At 45.7% G+C, this 15,932-nt stretch overlaps 1 protein-coding gene across 3 annotated transcripts in view; it reads right to left on the reverse strand.

Annotated features, from left to right (window-relative positions):
* FZD6 (frizzled class receptor 6) overlaps nt 1–15,932 on the reverse strand; it is a 281,494-nt gene that overhangs the window by 89,320 nt on the left and 176,242 nt on the right. The gene's annotated exons all lie outside the window — the stretch shown is intronic.

A 15,932-nucleotide genomic window follows, 5' to 3' on the forward strand; every position in this document is an offset into this window, starting at 1 on the left:
TTTTTTGTTTGATCCGTTTATTAGATTTTCACATATACAATATATTTGACAGAAGTAAACATTTACAGAAGAATCAGTAGGCATTCATCAAAACAGACACTACAACACAATCCATCAACATATCAACCCTGAAGTAATAGCGATCTGTCTCGGTAGCAAGGGTTATCCATACCCTCGGTCTAACAGGTAAATATAGTCGTTCCACACTTGGTACGCTTACTACTAATAACTCAGTGTAAATGTATTGTGCATGTACATATTATTTTCATATGTGTAGTACGAAAAGTATCTCACTACCAAGGTCAAATGGCAAGCTTTCGATCAAAAGTACATTACATGACATAGGAACAATAAAACAACCAATTGAAGGGACAAAGGAAAAAAAAAAAGCAGGAACGTCTACATGATTGGGGGGTAAAAGCGGACAGTATCCATTGCAGTTTTATCAACTTATACTTACGTACACACATATATATTTTCTGCATACAGGAAAACAGTTTGGTTGAGATGTATGATACCTCTTTCACATTCCAGACCACAATTTGCGACACATTACCTCACTTGCCTTGAGTAGTTTTTAGCCATCATGAGGAATGTCAGACAAGTCCTCCACAGTAACCAACCCAACCATAACTTTGTTTTATGGGTGATAAGAGTGCCCGCTCTCGTTAGTGAGACTCAAGGCACTCACACAGTTTACAAACTAAGTCTGCTGAATGCGACTAGAAACCAAGTTTCTTACCCTTCCATTTAACGTGGGCTTGTTTATTAACTCTTTAAAAAGAGAGAGAGAGAGAGAGAGAGAGAGAGAGAGAGAGAGAGAGAGAGAGAGAGAGAGAGAGAGAGAGAGAGAGAGAGAGAGAGAGAGAGAGAGAGAGAGAGAGAGAGAGAGAGAGAGAGAGAGAGAGAGAGAGAGAGAGAGAGAGAGAGAGAGAGAGAGAGAGAGAGAGAGAGAGAGAGAGAGAGAGAGAGAGAGAGAGAGAGAGAGAGAGAGAGAGAGAGAGAGAGAGAGAGAGAGAGAGAGAGAGAGAGAGAGAGAGAGAGAGAGAGAGAGAGAGAGAGAGAGAGATATGGAATGCCATAGGTCTCGAATTTGTGACAGTTTCAGCTACTGGCATTGTAAATAACGATGCCTCTTTTATTGTGTTGGTTTTTAAAACCTAAATAAGAGGCACTGTCATTTACAATGTCATTATCTTAAACTCTCACAAATGCGAGACCTATTGCATTGCAAATGCTTGTTCTCCCTAGCAACTCGTACGGTCAGACTTACACATGACGGGCAACACTTTCTGCTTCACTGGAAGCTCTTGTATGCCTGCAAATGTTCGGCAAGTAGAGTAAAACGAGTTGATCGTGTTGTGTTGAATGCCAAAGATGCACCACAATGCTTCTCTGAATTCCCCGTGAAATACCACGGGTACAACACTATCTAGGCAGATAGTCGGCTAAACCAATTCTGCACTATTTGTTCACATAAATTCACCTCTAATATTTGAAGTGTTCCATTAAATAGCAGACATATTCTGCACTAGTTATCCGCGCACGGACACGGATTCTGTGTTGTTAATCCACATACTAATACGTTATGATTTCCCACAAAGTCTAAAAACGGGTTTTACTATTACCCAGTATAGTGGCACTCAAGACGTGATGTAAAAAAAATCCTTAAAAAAACAAGTCTTGCGTTGTTAGCATCATACCAACAGTATCAATAGTAATGGAAGAAAACGTTTTGGGAAAATAAATGGTGCGGCCGCTCCAAAGAAAAAAATACCATTACCAAATATCTTTGATCACACCTAAGATATCCCGGGCTTATATTTCCAAACGACCTCTAACATATCATCTCTTCTTATTTCGTGTCGCTCCGCCCCACATCAAAAACGTTTCCATGTTGTTGGAACATGAACATTGTATTTGATTTGCAAGAACATGCAGAATCTTGTTTACAGCCAGACTAGACCATAGCAATTGCCAACACAATTTAAAACACAACCTTAACATTTAAAACTCAGTCAGTTTTAAAATCACAAGGGATAAAAGTACCAATGATCTGTTAAATTCGACGATTTAACAATAGTAGGTAGTTATAGAGCCAGGGAGGACCTTTCTACAGTTTCAAGAAACATCTACAACTAGACAGTAGTTCAGGCCATTACGACGACCCATGGCGCGAATAATGCGTAAACAGATTATATAAGCATATATGGTGCTTCCCTCAAGCAATCCTCATAATACAGCACTGAGATGTGCAGCAGGAAAGACTTTCTCCGTTTAAATATCCCAGGAAAGACCTATAATATATTTTTACAATGTGGATCTGGGAGAGAGTTAGTTAAGTTGGGAGCACTTACTTGCTATGGAGCATGATAGGGACTTGTACACAAACTCCTGCCCTCAGAATTAACCCCTCGGGCAGTCAGCATATTAGTACTCTGAATAGTAGCAAAAAAGGATGATCTCCAGTGAGGTATCTGAAGATATCGCAAATAAGGTGCGGAGCATTAATACTTCCCTCAGTGTTAACCCCTCAAGCAATCGTCACAATTGCACTACTAAATTAGCAACAGGAAAAAAAATCTCATTTGAAATATCTCAAGAAAGACCGCACGATTTGTTTCTACAACATGGAGAGACTTAATTAAGTTCAAACTGATCACATACATAAGGCACTACAGAGACTTGTAAGCATAGAGCGCAAGTGCGCTAACCCTGCCCCCAGGATCAACCCCTCAGACAATATACATATTGTTGCACTAAACAGCAGCAAGGAAAAGTACTTTCTCCAGTACGATATCTCAGTAAAGGCACGTTGTAAGTTATTGGAACATTAAGCTAGGAGGGAGTTAAGTAAGTTCATAACAATTTCTTGCTTATGACGTTGTAAAAGCTTGGGGAGTGGGGAATCGCTGGTCATGATCCAAAGAGGTCTTGAGAAATGTTCAAATATTATGTTTATCTATGCCTTTAAGTTCATGTTAGACCTGGCATTGTTTGACGTGGTCCACCCTAACCTTTTTGGCTGCAGACCTCATGTTTCGGCCTTGTTTTGCTGGCTTAGGACTTTGAGCATGTTTGACACTGCCATTCAGTGTCAAAGCGCTGTGCTGGTCATATACATACTGGTGATTGGTGTATACATGATTGGCTGATTCAAGTTAGCTGCAAGACCCTTGTCTAGGTGTAAGACATATACCCAGGGCACGTACCTCGAATGTGCTTCAGTGGGCTTGCAGCACTGGTTGTGCCATCCAAGGAGGTAGCTCATCGATCGTGCAACAGGTTTGACCTGGTGGGGTGTGTGTGCACAAGTTACTGTTACTCGGCTTGACATTTATAAAGCTACGTGCCAAGGTTCTTCATGTCTCTTGATATATCGGAGTTCTCCCTGGGGACAGGGTGTGGTGTCAGAAAGAGAAAGGGCATGTGCACGTGTGTGTTACATGCATGAGTCGTAACTGGCACCGGATGGTGTGTTTGGTACGACGGGTCCTGCTTGTCGCATTGGATTAGCATGGGGGAATGTAGGGAAAGGCTATTGAGTAGTATTTCTTACATGCAGCATAGTAGCAGTATGGAGTTTGATATAGATGAGTTCGTAATGGCGAATTGTCTCTGGTAGTGCGAGTGGATCCGACATTACATGTGTGGAAATGTCACTTCGGCAAAGTGGGCATTTCAATGCTAAAGGATCTGTGTGCCTGTCGGCCTCTCTCCTAATTCACATCTGGGTGCTAGGGGGACAGCTAAATCTGTGCATTCTTAAAAAAAGGCCATAAACTAGGGGCTCAAGGTAAACTGCAGACCTCTGACTCTGAGGGGCCTTTCTGGGACGATTACATGGGTTTGGAATTGACACCTACATTCCAAGGGGCCGGTCCCACAGATAGTGATCAAACCTCCTGGGGTAGGATGACAGACAGGACAAAATTTAGAGAGGGCCTGTGCATTTTAAAAGGTGGCCTCTTGCATTTGTTGTATCTTCAAAGGCCATTGTAGGTATAACTAATGGGGCTTGGGCCTTTGAAGTAAGAGACACTTTAGGATTTGAAACCATACTATACTGATTCAACGCTGGGATATCAACATGAGAAATCATTAGGGCAGGAGGGACGGCAACTGGACTATCCTCAGAATTGTGGTGGCCTGGGGCTGTTGTGCTCCAGGAAGGGGACTATCATTTGGTGGATTCTGCCTGGATGTTGCTGGCCTTCAGCTAAGTGGCAACTGTCGTGGCATGGGTCACTAAGTACTCTCCAAGTGCCAGTTGGCTGGGCTCCTGTGCACAATATCCCAGGGACATGAAGGATTTCCTCTTTTCCATGAGATCGTAAGGATCGCACAGGGTGCAGTGTAAACAGGTGGAAGTGATAGTCTGTTGGGACAAGGACTGTCTGACATACACCGTCATAACATTGTGCAGAGGAGTGTGCTCGTAAAGATCAGCAGCCCACCTGAGGTGCCAGGACGTTAGGAGTTTGAGGAGTGTGGGGGAAGCTTGCAGAGTCTGACTGACCCATGCTTGAAAAAAGGAAACCTGTGCCAGCTGGCACTCCGGAGCGTATGGTGTCCGAGGGGTGCTGGGGGACCTGAGCCGGGAGCTGAGACTATCTTTGACCTCCAGATCGGGAGGACGATAGTGCCTTACATCGCGGCCTCTGTCTGAGCTCACTGGCACCCTCTGCTTGGACCCACGCCACAAGGTACTTTGTTGTAGAGAACATCGTGACAGGGTCCGAGGGGTTTCATGTGCCTTCTGAGCACCTATGACTGGCTGCCCGGAAATACGGGAGCTTTTACCTCTGCATGAGGAGAAGCAATTCTCCAGGCTTGGAAGCGCCCCAGCTTCCTGGGTCATAACCTTTGGTCTACGAGGTGGAATAGTGATCCTGCCCTCGTGCAGGTGCCGCCGGACACCTGGAGGTCTAATCCGGACGGATGAAACTAAGTAACTGTTTCTTTCTGCTTTAGGTAGTTCCGACAGTCTAAACAATGTGGCGCGAGCAGGGCCAACGTGCATCATTGGCTGGTTTAGTTGAGTGACTGTGGGCTGGGTCACGAGGCTTAGTCGAAGACTTGTGATTTCTTGACCATTACAACTGTTGGGGGTATGCGATATTGGAGAATGGGGTGGTTGATAAATACCTATGAGTAGGACATATTTGTTCATGTCGTTCTGCTGCTAATGGGCAAGTTAACAATTGCATATAACTGTAAAGTGTATACTCAATGTATATATTTTTTTTATTTCAATGTATGTGTAATACAAATATGTTTTATACGGTGTACAATATCATTTTCTTGCCTTGGGTTTTGTTTTTTTCTGTGGTTTCCAATTCTAGTTTTGAAACCTTTCTGTGTTCACAACAGTCATGTCTAAGTCGGGAAAGCCAGCGGAGGTACCTGCAGTAGTGGAATTTGAGCAGGATAAGTTGGAGACCTATACGATAGCCCAGCTCAAAGGATTCTGCATAGACCTGCAATGTTCTTTTAAAGGCCTCAGTAGAAAGGAGGAGCTGCAAACGACATTGAGGGCCTGGCTGGAGACCAGAGGAACGACTGGGGATCCCGGGGAGGGTGATGTAGTGGATGCTGAGGAGCAGGAACTAAAGGAGAGGAGGGTAGTAGTCTCCAGGTCGGGCAGTAGTGGTTCCTCTAGGGGTCTGTCCCCAAAAGAGATGGAGAACAGGCGGGAGAAAAGGAAGCTCAAGTGGGAGCTGACCAAGTTTAAGTGGGCAAGTGAGAAGGCCAAGGTGGCAATGGAGGAAAAGAAAATGATGTTGGCTCAAGAGTTGAGCATGAGAGAGGTGGACGATGGTGGCAGCATTTCATGCGTGTCTACGAACAAAAGAGTTTACATATCTTAGGGTCAGGTCCCTGATTATGGAGTGGGGGATGACATAGACCAGCGGTTTGGGGCCTATGAAGTAGCTTAACAAATGCACAGGATCACTGAGGGAGATTGGGGTGCGGGGGAGTTTGTGGAAGTATGATCCCCCTGAGGGGAGGGACACCTTGTTGGTCCTTGAAGAGGGTGTCTTGGTGAAGTATTATACACTGAAGGATGCCCTGGTCAGGCAATATGGTCTGACCCCAGACAAGTACAGGCATAAGTTTAGGGACAGTGTGAAACCGACCACCCTAGACTTAGGTAGATTGTGTGGATTTGTTTTGCAAGGCATTGGATGGTTGGGTGAAGGGCACGCAGTAAGGTGGTGGACTACAAGGGGCTGCACAATTTGATTGTGCAGGAGAACATGCTTAGACTTTGTTCTACCGAGCTGCGCCAGCACTTGATTGATAAGAACCTTTCTGATCCCAGAAAGCTTGCTGAGGAGGCGGACCCCTGGGTCACCAGGAAGGTATCTGGAGGAGATCCAGGCAAGGGTCTCCAGCAGAACAAGGAGAGGGGGGGGGGCAGGCTTTGGTTCCTTGATGGTAGGGGTGAGCCCATCTATGCCTGTGGGCTGTCTAATCTGCAACAACCTTGAACCTACCTCCTGGAGGGAGGTGAAGTTCCGGTCACACTTGGGGGTGTTGGTTGGGACTGCCTGATTGGGCGTGCAAGGGGCGCGGGAAACCCACACCTGAGATTCCTGCGGTACGGGAAGAGGCTGACCCTGAGGGGGGAGGCTCCGATACCTACAGGGGAAGATGTGGCCAAACTGGGGATCCTGCCTAAGATGACTAATTGGCAGCAGGAGGAAAGTCCCGCCAGGGAGGAGTTGTGCGTGGTTCAGAAAAAGTGCCCAACTCTTCTGGGTATTCAATGGCAGGCTGAGGCCCAGGCAGCTGGTGACACCTCTGGAACTCACTGGATTTATTGGGAGAACGATCTCCTGTATAGTGAGCCTAAGGTTGCTGAACAAGGGTCGTTCCTTGTGTTGGTGGTACCCCAGTGTTTCAGAACCTTTCTACTGAGTTTGACTCATGATGTGCCGCTGTGAGGTCATTTGGGGCAGGACAAGATCTTTGACAGGCTTGCCTCCCACTACTATTGGCCCCAAAGGAGGAAGGCCTCAGACGCGTTCTGTCAGTCCTGTCCAACCAGCCAGGTGAGCAGAAAGACGGGAGGTAGGTGCAAGGCCCACCCCCCCCCCCCCCGCAACTGTTATTGTTGTGGGCACCCCTTTTGAGCAGGTGGGCAGTGACTTTGTGGGGACTCTGGATCCCAAGACTGCTATGGGTAATAAGTTCATCCTGGGCTTAGTGGACCATGCCACCCAATGAATATAAACCCTTACAACGCATGCGAATACATCGCATGCCATTACAACACGGTCGTTTCAACGACCGCATTGTTAGAACGCATACCATTACATCGCAAGTCATTACTATGATTTGCTGTAGGGGGCGTGCTGGACTTAGTAATAGTATTATTCACTATTCCTACTCCAGTTTGTGCAACAGCAGGGAAGGTGTTGGATTCCAAATCCAACACCAGTGCGCATCCTACAGCAAATCGTAGTAATGGCTTGCGATGTAATGGTAACAATGTGGTCGTTGTAACGTCTGCGTTGTAATGGTCCCGCGTAGTGGCAACAGAGTTGTAAATGCTGCTTCCCCACCCAATACCAGGAAGTGATCCCCCTAAGGACGGTGACGGTGCTCGCTGTGGCCCAGGCACGGTTGGGGATCTTCACCTGAGTGGGTTTCCACAAGGAGGTGATCTCCGACCCGGATGCAAACTTCATGTCCTCATACATGAAGAAAAGATTACAAACCGGCAGGGTTGTATACACCGTGCACTGGGTTATAAAAGAACCCTACAAATTTAGCTCATTTATGTTTGCAAAAAAATTAACCAATTCAGAACCAGAAATGGGTCTTGTATACTGTATTGCTTAGTTGCTCATTTAAAGTGGTATACATCAATCAAATTGAGTGAACATGAATTATTCATAGATATACATCATATTACAATACAGAACATAACATGTGGTCATTGCATCATGATATTTAAACACAATAATATACAGGATTTTTAAAAGAAAAAGCCCGATGCATTTCGGGACTGGCACGTCCCTTCTTCAGGGGCAACCTAAATCGCAAAAGTTAGAATGAAATTGATTCCAGCCTTAAATAGTAAGTGACGAGTCTTTATACTCCACGAGGGAACTTTAATTAAAGTGAAAGGGATGCACTGAGAGTATGCGGGATTGAAGCTCGTAAAAAATATGTCTCAAGGATTCCTGCCGGATGACCTGGAACGGTGACGGTGTGGGCAGAACTTAAAATTGCTAAGGAAACTGCTGACGCTTTGGCCACACCGTGAAGACTTGTGATTTCTTGACTATTACAACTGTTGGGGGTATGCAATATTGGGGAATGTAATGGTTGATAAATACCTCTGAATTAGGCATATTTGTTCATGCGATACTGCTGCTAATGGGAAAGTTGACAATTGCATATAACTGTAAAGTGTATACTCAATGTATTTATCATTTTTTTAATACAAAACCAATGTTTTATACATACATCGTGGAGTCTTTTTGTGGCATCCGCAGTGTGTTGCAAAGGTGGTGTTGTGCCAATACTTTACACTTGGGCCCTGAGGATAAGCCTGACTGCTCAGTGCTAAGCTACCCAAGGGTGAGCACAGGTTATCGGACACGTGTATCACACTCATCCTATCTAGGACGGCGGATTCTGACTGGCTTCGATGCATCCCAGCCAGCCATAAACTGCTGGGTCTAACAGTTCAGCTATAGCTTTAGAAGTATGAACACAATTTCCTGCTCATACTCTTGACTTCCAAGCAGCGTGGCTATAAGATGATACAGCCTGAAAAAACATTTTGCCGTCTGATCTCATACAAAGTTCTACAAAAATTAACACTGAATTGCAAATATATGAAAAATGTATTTGTCACACAATTGACTGGCGTGGTGCAGTCACGGTCGGTTAGCCTACAAGGTTAACGTGTATGTTGCTGAAATCTTTGTGTGAGCTCTAGTGCAGTGGGGCATTCATTGTTGGAGATTAATAAAATGAGAGAACATTTGGCATGAAGGTAAGCAGAGTGACTAAGTTATTCATTGTGCTTCACAAAATCGCATGTTGTAATTGTTACCTGCCCAAATGGTGTAATCCTGGGCACAATACACTCAATTCGGTCATCTATAGTTCTGTCATAAATGTAAGGAGTATAAAAGCTCCAGAACAGGGGCGCTGTATTCTTATAACAATTCTAAAGGGAGGTTCTAGTTACAAAAAGAAAGAAAAAAAAGCAAACCCTCCTCAGTTATACATTTTAGTATTCATTTCTATAATTCAGTCGTGTTTAAAATGCTTGTGTACAAATTGATCACCCCATAGTTCCAAAAGGCTTTCTAATGTGTACAGTGTAATCAGCATTTTGAGTAATGTTTTTCTTTGTGGGGCCAGGGTTCATCTACTCGATAAACCCCGGCTGCTAACTGGTGTGATTTTCAGCATGCTTGGCACCAGCAAAATGTAACACAGCTGCTAGGTCCTGGTAGGCGGACTAGGCTCTCGGGCCAACTCCTGCTGATAAAAGTTCGCTGTCAGTTTTTATAGTGTACCTTACACTTCATTTTTATCAGTCATCGGAGAGAATGTCAGCTCCAGAGGTGCTGTCATAATGTAAAATGTTCATAAGTCATCTGATGTGCTTTTTAGGTCGAGCATTCAAGACCACTTGTATATACTTCTCTGTGGCTTAAAGCCACCCCCCCCCCGCCTTTTCATTTGCTTGTTTCAGTGTCCTTCAAAAAGCCCTGCTGGCTAGTGGTCAGTCTTGCCTCTTTGTCCCTCCTTTTTTCCCTTTCATTCCTCCTAAGGAGCAAGGACCAAGTACTGTATCTTTACACTTTGGTTGTTTATCTGTTCTTTAAGTGACTATTTGTTTATTTCTTTCATGCTCGTATTACACTATAGGTGGGTGTATGTTCAGCTTTGATGCCAGGCAGCTGCTCATTTGCTGTTTGTCAGGCATGTAGTGCAATAACCCCCTAAGAACACCAAGTTCGGCGTGCATGGCCAATTAAACAGATTGTTACCGCGCTCACGATTCGCTGTCCTTGTTGCACAACCCTCCTCCCCGTACTTCCACATTGCTTGCCCGGGATACGCACTCTCGCGAGAGGGCTTTCCAATTCATAACATTCAGGTACCCCTTGGGCACCTGCCAGGGAATATGCACTGCCGAACTGACTTTGTGGCTATCTTGAAGACGCGATGCAGGCGGGTGCTGGAGCTGCTCCTGTGTCACGCGCCGTGTGGCTGTTGCCATCTCTCCCTTCACGAACCAGGCATCATCTTCCCTCCCTCTCCCGGTCAGAGGGCGCTGCTAGTGAGTATACCTTGGGAGCAGCACTGACGTCTGCGCAGGCCGTGCCTAGATCGCTGGATGCCATAGGTACTCAAGACCAGGGTCTGGGCCTGCGCCACCGCTGTGGCTCTGTCGCTGCCGGAGAAGTAGAAGGAGGAGGTGAGCAGCATGCGGGGAGGGAGTGCTTACTAGCTGTTTTTAGGTCTCGGCTCGAAGGCTGCGCTTGCGCAGTCTCGATCCGAGATTTAATGACTTGGAGAAGAGGGGCTTGAACCCTCCCCTCTTCTCCCCTGTTCTCCATTGGCTGGCCTCTTGAATGCTGGCCAGCCATTGGAGAAGAGGTCCGTCATTCCGATTAGGCCCCGTCCTTTTCGGATCGGGGGGGGAGTGTTTTTTTCAAGAAGTCTAATTATCTCCTCCAGCCAATGGCAAGAGGAGATAAAAGCAAAACACGCCCCCGAATCCGAAAACGCCACTGCGTTTCTCCGAGGCATTTCTGCTCTGCCTCGGAGAAAGGCAGTGGTGTGCTTGCCTTTTGCTCTGCCTTGTTTGCATTGGGTTGAAGGATTCAGGGCCCCCAGAATGGTCGGGGACCCCCTGCGTCGCAAGAGCTGCAGGGACCCATGTTATGTTCGTAAAAATGTCTCACCCACCTTGCTGTACTAGCGAAATGTCGAGACCGCTTATGTGCACACTAACTGCTCTTTTGTACATGGGCAAACGGAAATCGTAACGTTTGAGCCTAGAAAATCAGATTAGGAGGTAGTGCCCGGGTTATTTTACACTTTCTGCAGGTCCCTTTTATGTAACCTCGATTTGTTTTTATTGCCGATTCCACTCAAAGAATTGCCCCTTCCAAGCGACTTTTCCACAGAGCGACAGCTGTGATTCACGTTCGTCCTTTCAGCGTTTAACGTCGCCTCCCGTAGCCCCATTCGCCGTCCTTTTGGTGTCCCCATTTCCCTCCTCCCTGTACATTTAGCGCGGCCGGTTACTGGAAACAAACTAGGACTTGACTCTCGCGCGACTCCCAGCATAGTGCGTGTGAGGACAGTTTGTAAACAATGGGCTCCAGCGAAACCAGAGAGCGGGGTAGGCGGGGCGACTGCCCGACGGAGACCCGGAGCTGCTGTCTCAGCAAATTTACTGGTGGAGGCTTGTGGGAGGGGCCTTGCAGGATACTGAACACCAACCCACGGGAGTCGCTGTACCTCCAGGAATCTCTTTCCCTTCAACCATAAATCACTTTCCGCCCTGCCAAAATCAATGCTCCCAGTGATTGGTTCTACCCTCCCCCTTTCATGGTCAACACCTGGATCGGACTCACTGAACTCTGCTGCCTACTGGAAGTCGGCACCCCCTTGGATTCACCGCTCATGGTCAGCACTTAGTTTCATGATCTAAGAAAGTAGCTCTCATTTTGTAACGGATGTTTTTTTGTTTTTTTTAATTTAAGTGAGGGTTGAAACTTTACAAGGAGAGGTGTCTTGAGTACTGCGCTATATGTAGCAATCACCCTCTGCAATTCTTACTCCCATACCGCTCCCCCTTGGCAATCACGAGGCCCCTCTCTATTGGAATAAATAATTGGTATACTCCTTCATACTGTGTATCTCTCTTCGTTTTAGAAGCTATTCCCTGGCAGTTGCCTCTGTACCACCATTTAAGCGCCGATGTCCCCCCACCGCCCGCATATTTAGAAGACCCTACCTCATCCGCAGGCCCCCTTTCCCCTCCCCTGGATTACTGACCAGCCACGATCACTGACCCTTCGAGCTTTCCTACAAGAATCCCTTTCTTTTCCTTTCGGGATCTCCGTCGCTCCTCTCCACTTTGAATCACCGCACTGTCCTTCATTTACAAAATAGAACAGTGGTAAAATACACGCAAAGGACATGGGACACGTGGATGTAATGAGTGATTTGCATGATCTGTGACTGTCACAGTATGTGTTGCTGTCGAATATGCAATTCGCTGATCTCCACGCTTTAACATCTCTGTTTTTTGCTTTGTGTGTTTATGGCCCGGAGTTGTGCTGTTCCAGAGGTATATTTTCGCATTGAACTGGAGTCCTCTGCTCAGTATTGACAAACTGTGGGTTGTCCCAGACTAGTATGTTTTCATTGTTGGGTGGGGAGTTTAGGATTGTCCACTATCTACAAACAGTGTGTCTTCTGTGCGCATGGCTATAATGGTGTTGGTAGATTTTGAGCCAGTGATGTGCTACTGACGCATGAGGTGTACAAAGTCTTTTCTCTGCTTGCTGGAATACTCTCTGTCTTGCTTTTCTCCTTACTATCTCACGGGAGGGAATTTTTTTTCTTCCCTGCCCGCCATCTTTTGAAGGTGAAAATGAGAGGAGGGAAGGAGGGGTAGTAGGAGGGCTCTAGCTGGGGAAGCTTTGTGAATGTATGAGCTGGGCACTGAAGGGGTGGGCATGGGATGCGGTTGCCAGGCGGGCGAGGGGGTACCCTTGAACGTGTGACGGGAAAGGGGGTGTGGGGCGTGATGGTTCCAGAGTGGAAGGGACATATATCTCCTAGTGGGTGTTACCAAGAGACCAGGTCTTCGCTGTGATGCTCGGCTGTGGGGGGAGCTTCAACTACCTGGCACCCTTTTTAGGTTTCTCGTGCCTTAAACACTGTTAAATGATGATTTATTGCTAATCTCGTCACAGGTGCTGGAAGGTTTGTGGAAGCCACTGTGTGTGTATGTGTGGCTCTGAGTGTGGCTCTGTGTATGTGGCTCTGTGTGTGTGGCTGTGTGTCTGGCTCTATGCGTGGTGGCTCTGTCTGTGTGTGGGTAACTGTGTGTGTAGGTGGCTCTGTGGGTGGCTCTATTTGTGTGTGGGTTGCTCTGTGTGTGTGGGTGGCTCTGTGTTTGGGTGGCTGTGTGTGTGTGGCTCTGTGTGTGAGTGCACATGCAATAGGTCTCGCATTGGAGAGTGATTAAGCTATTAACATTGTAAATAACAATGCTGTTTCTTTAAATGTTTTAAAAACAAAAACAAGAATGTCATGAGCAATGCCAACAGCTCTAACTTTAACAATGCCGAGACCATTGCATTGTAAATGCTTGTTGCCATCTTGAGCCGAGCGGTTCCCGTTTCGCTTACCTCGGTGACACACACACTACTTACTACCCTTGTGTCCATACTGTTACACCATGTCTATCTCTTCACAGCTACCTTTTCGTCCTGCTTCTCTGCAGCGAACACTAATACCTCGCCAACTATTACCCCTGTTCAGCCAGCCAGTGGCACCCAGAGCCTAACCTCTCCATGTACACAGCTCTGACCTCAGAGCCCTCTTCTACCCCGACGGCTCTGGTCCCCGTGTTCAGACTCTTCCTGCCACCCTGCCCACTCATCATGTTAGAAGCTAATTTTGCTTCGGTCTCCGGTCCTCTCTGCTTAACTGACTATTGTACCCCTCAGCTCATCTTACTCCTGACCCATTTTGCCTAGCCGACTGTGGTGTCCCTATGTTCAGTTTCACCCTGCCCCAGTCTGTCCACCCCTCCGTTTGTCTTTCATTGCCTCTCCTGCAGTTACATTGTCCCCCAATCTTCAGTCCCACAATATTAAACTGATGCTTGTTCTACCGAGCCACCGGCCATGTGGACCCGAGTGGGAAGCTGGGTGAGAAAGCACCTAAATACGATAAAATATTAGTTATGTATGGAAAACCGTGAAGCACTTCACCAAACTGAGCACTAACAGCCAAAAAATAAAAAATGTGACAAGCTGTGTTCGCATTAAAACTGCGTGAAATACTTTTTTCTATATAGTAAGCCTGTGTCATATGATTTAAGTAAAGCACCCAAATCATGCCCACTTGCCATCAACAATGTAAAACTGCTTCCTTCATTTGTTCAACACAGAGACAAACAGTCTGGCATTCTTCTGCTTTCGATCATTATGGTGTTTGACGTCTATTCAAATTTGTACATGTCGCTTCAAATTGAGCTAAGTGCTCGTTCCTGAACGTCATCGCTCAGTCGTATAGCGGGGTACAGTTGAAATACAAAAGCCTGGCAGCCTGATTGATGCCCAAAAAAGTCTTTAAATTGTTTGACATTCTAAAACAGCATTATTATGATAATTCCAGCTGCTGCAGTGCACCGATTTCATGTTTTATTGGGTGAAGAAGCATTTTAAAGCGGTAGTATAGATTCATGGCAGCTACAACAGGCACCACTGATCACTGGCCCTATTGTATATTATTTATTAATGTGCAGAGCTGTATCCTGGAAATATACTTCATACTTTACAAGTAACAATAATGTAGAGGTGGTAACTCGCCTGAAAAAATTGTTTAAACTTTTCAAATGACCTAATAACAAACTAAATAATAAAATAATTTAAAAAAAGGTCCTGGGATGCACAGTAAACTGCTGATGTGCAAGGCCAAGTGCAGCTGGACTTTACTCGGCGGACCAGACCCAATCTCCCTAACCCTGTGCCGGGACTTCTGTGGTCAGGGCATGGGTGATGACACAGCTGCCATTGTGTTTTATGAATTCATACGCCAGCCTCAATACCATTATGCCACATAATTCCAATCAGCATAATTTCACTCTCCACACAGTTCCAAGCCACACAATGCAACTCCACACATTTCCATTCCACACCACATAATTCAACATTAAAGCACAAATTTCAACTCAACACAATTACAAAACGCACCACATACATCCAATCCACACTACAGAATTCCACATCATAACACAGAATTCCACATCATGCCACAAAATTCAACAGCACACCACATAATTAAACTACACTACATACCACCCAACACAAAATACCAATCCACAAAATTACACTCCACACTCAATACCACAAAATTACTATCCACATAATTCCCCTGCCCACCATGCCACAGTATTCCATTACACATATCCACTTCACATCACAGTATTCCACGCCACACAATTCCAATCCAACCCACATTATTACACAACACACCACATACATCCACTTCACTCCACAACACACCGGTAAACAACATTGTCATTTACAACGCCAATAGCTCTAACGCTTGCAAAAGCGAGTCCAATTGGCTTTGCCAATGCATGTTTAATCTCGTTTTTATGACCATTGTCTTTTACGGTCGATCGTTAGATGTATCAATGTCTTGTAAATCATTTGATCGATAATTTTTTCAACATTGACCATGCTACAACAAATTGTAATGGTTTTCAGTAACCCAACAAACTTCTTATCCTCTCCATGCACTGGTGCTTACAAGCAGTCCTGCGACATGAAACCATACTCCTTAAAACAGACAGGCCTGCGTACTCAACGTGATTGTGCAGGAGGGTTTTTATGTGACCCCTGCATAGATCATGAACACTAAAGAATAAGTATCAGTTTCTGAGTAGAAAGTAACCAAGCAACAATACATTATTATACCGACAGATAACCAGAAAGAGAATCGACACTTTTCTTGGGCTTCTGAGGGGCCTCATTTTAATCTTTAGGAGACGTTTCTCATACATTTAATTAAAGATGTGCACCTTTTATTTTATCTACACACCACTTACATTTCATAATCTGACCCCTTTATCTCTGGAGCATGGATTCCTACACAGTACCACAAGCCTGCCTTGGTTTTTTAACCTTCTTCTATTT

Source organism: Triturus cristatus, chromosome 5_1 (genome assembly GCF_964204655.1).
Source record: "Triturus cristatus chromosome 5_1, aTriCri1.1, whole genome shotgun sequence".
Lineage (NCBI taxonomy): Eukaryota > Metazoa > Chordata > Amphibia > Caudata > Salamandridae > Triturus > Triturus cristatus.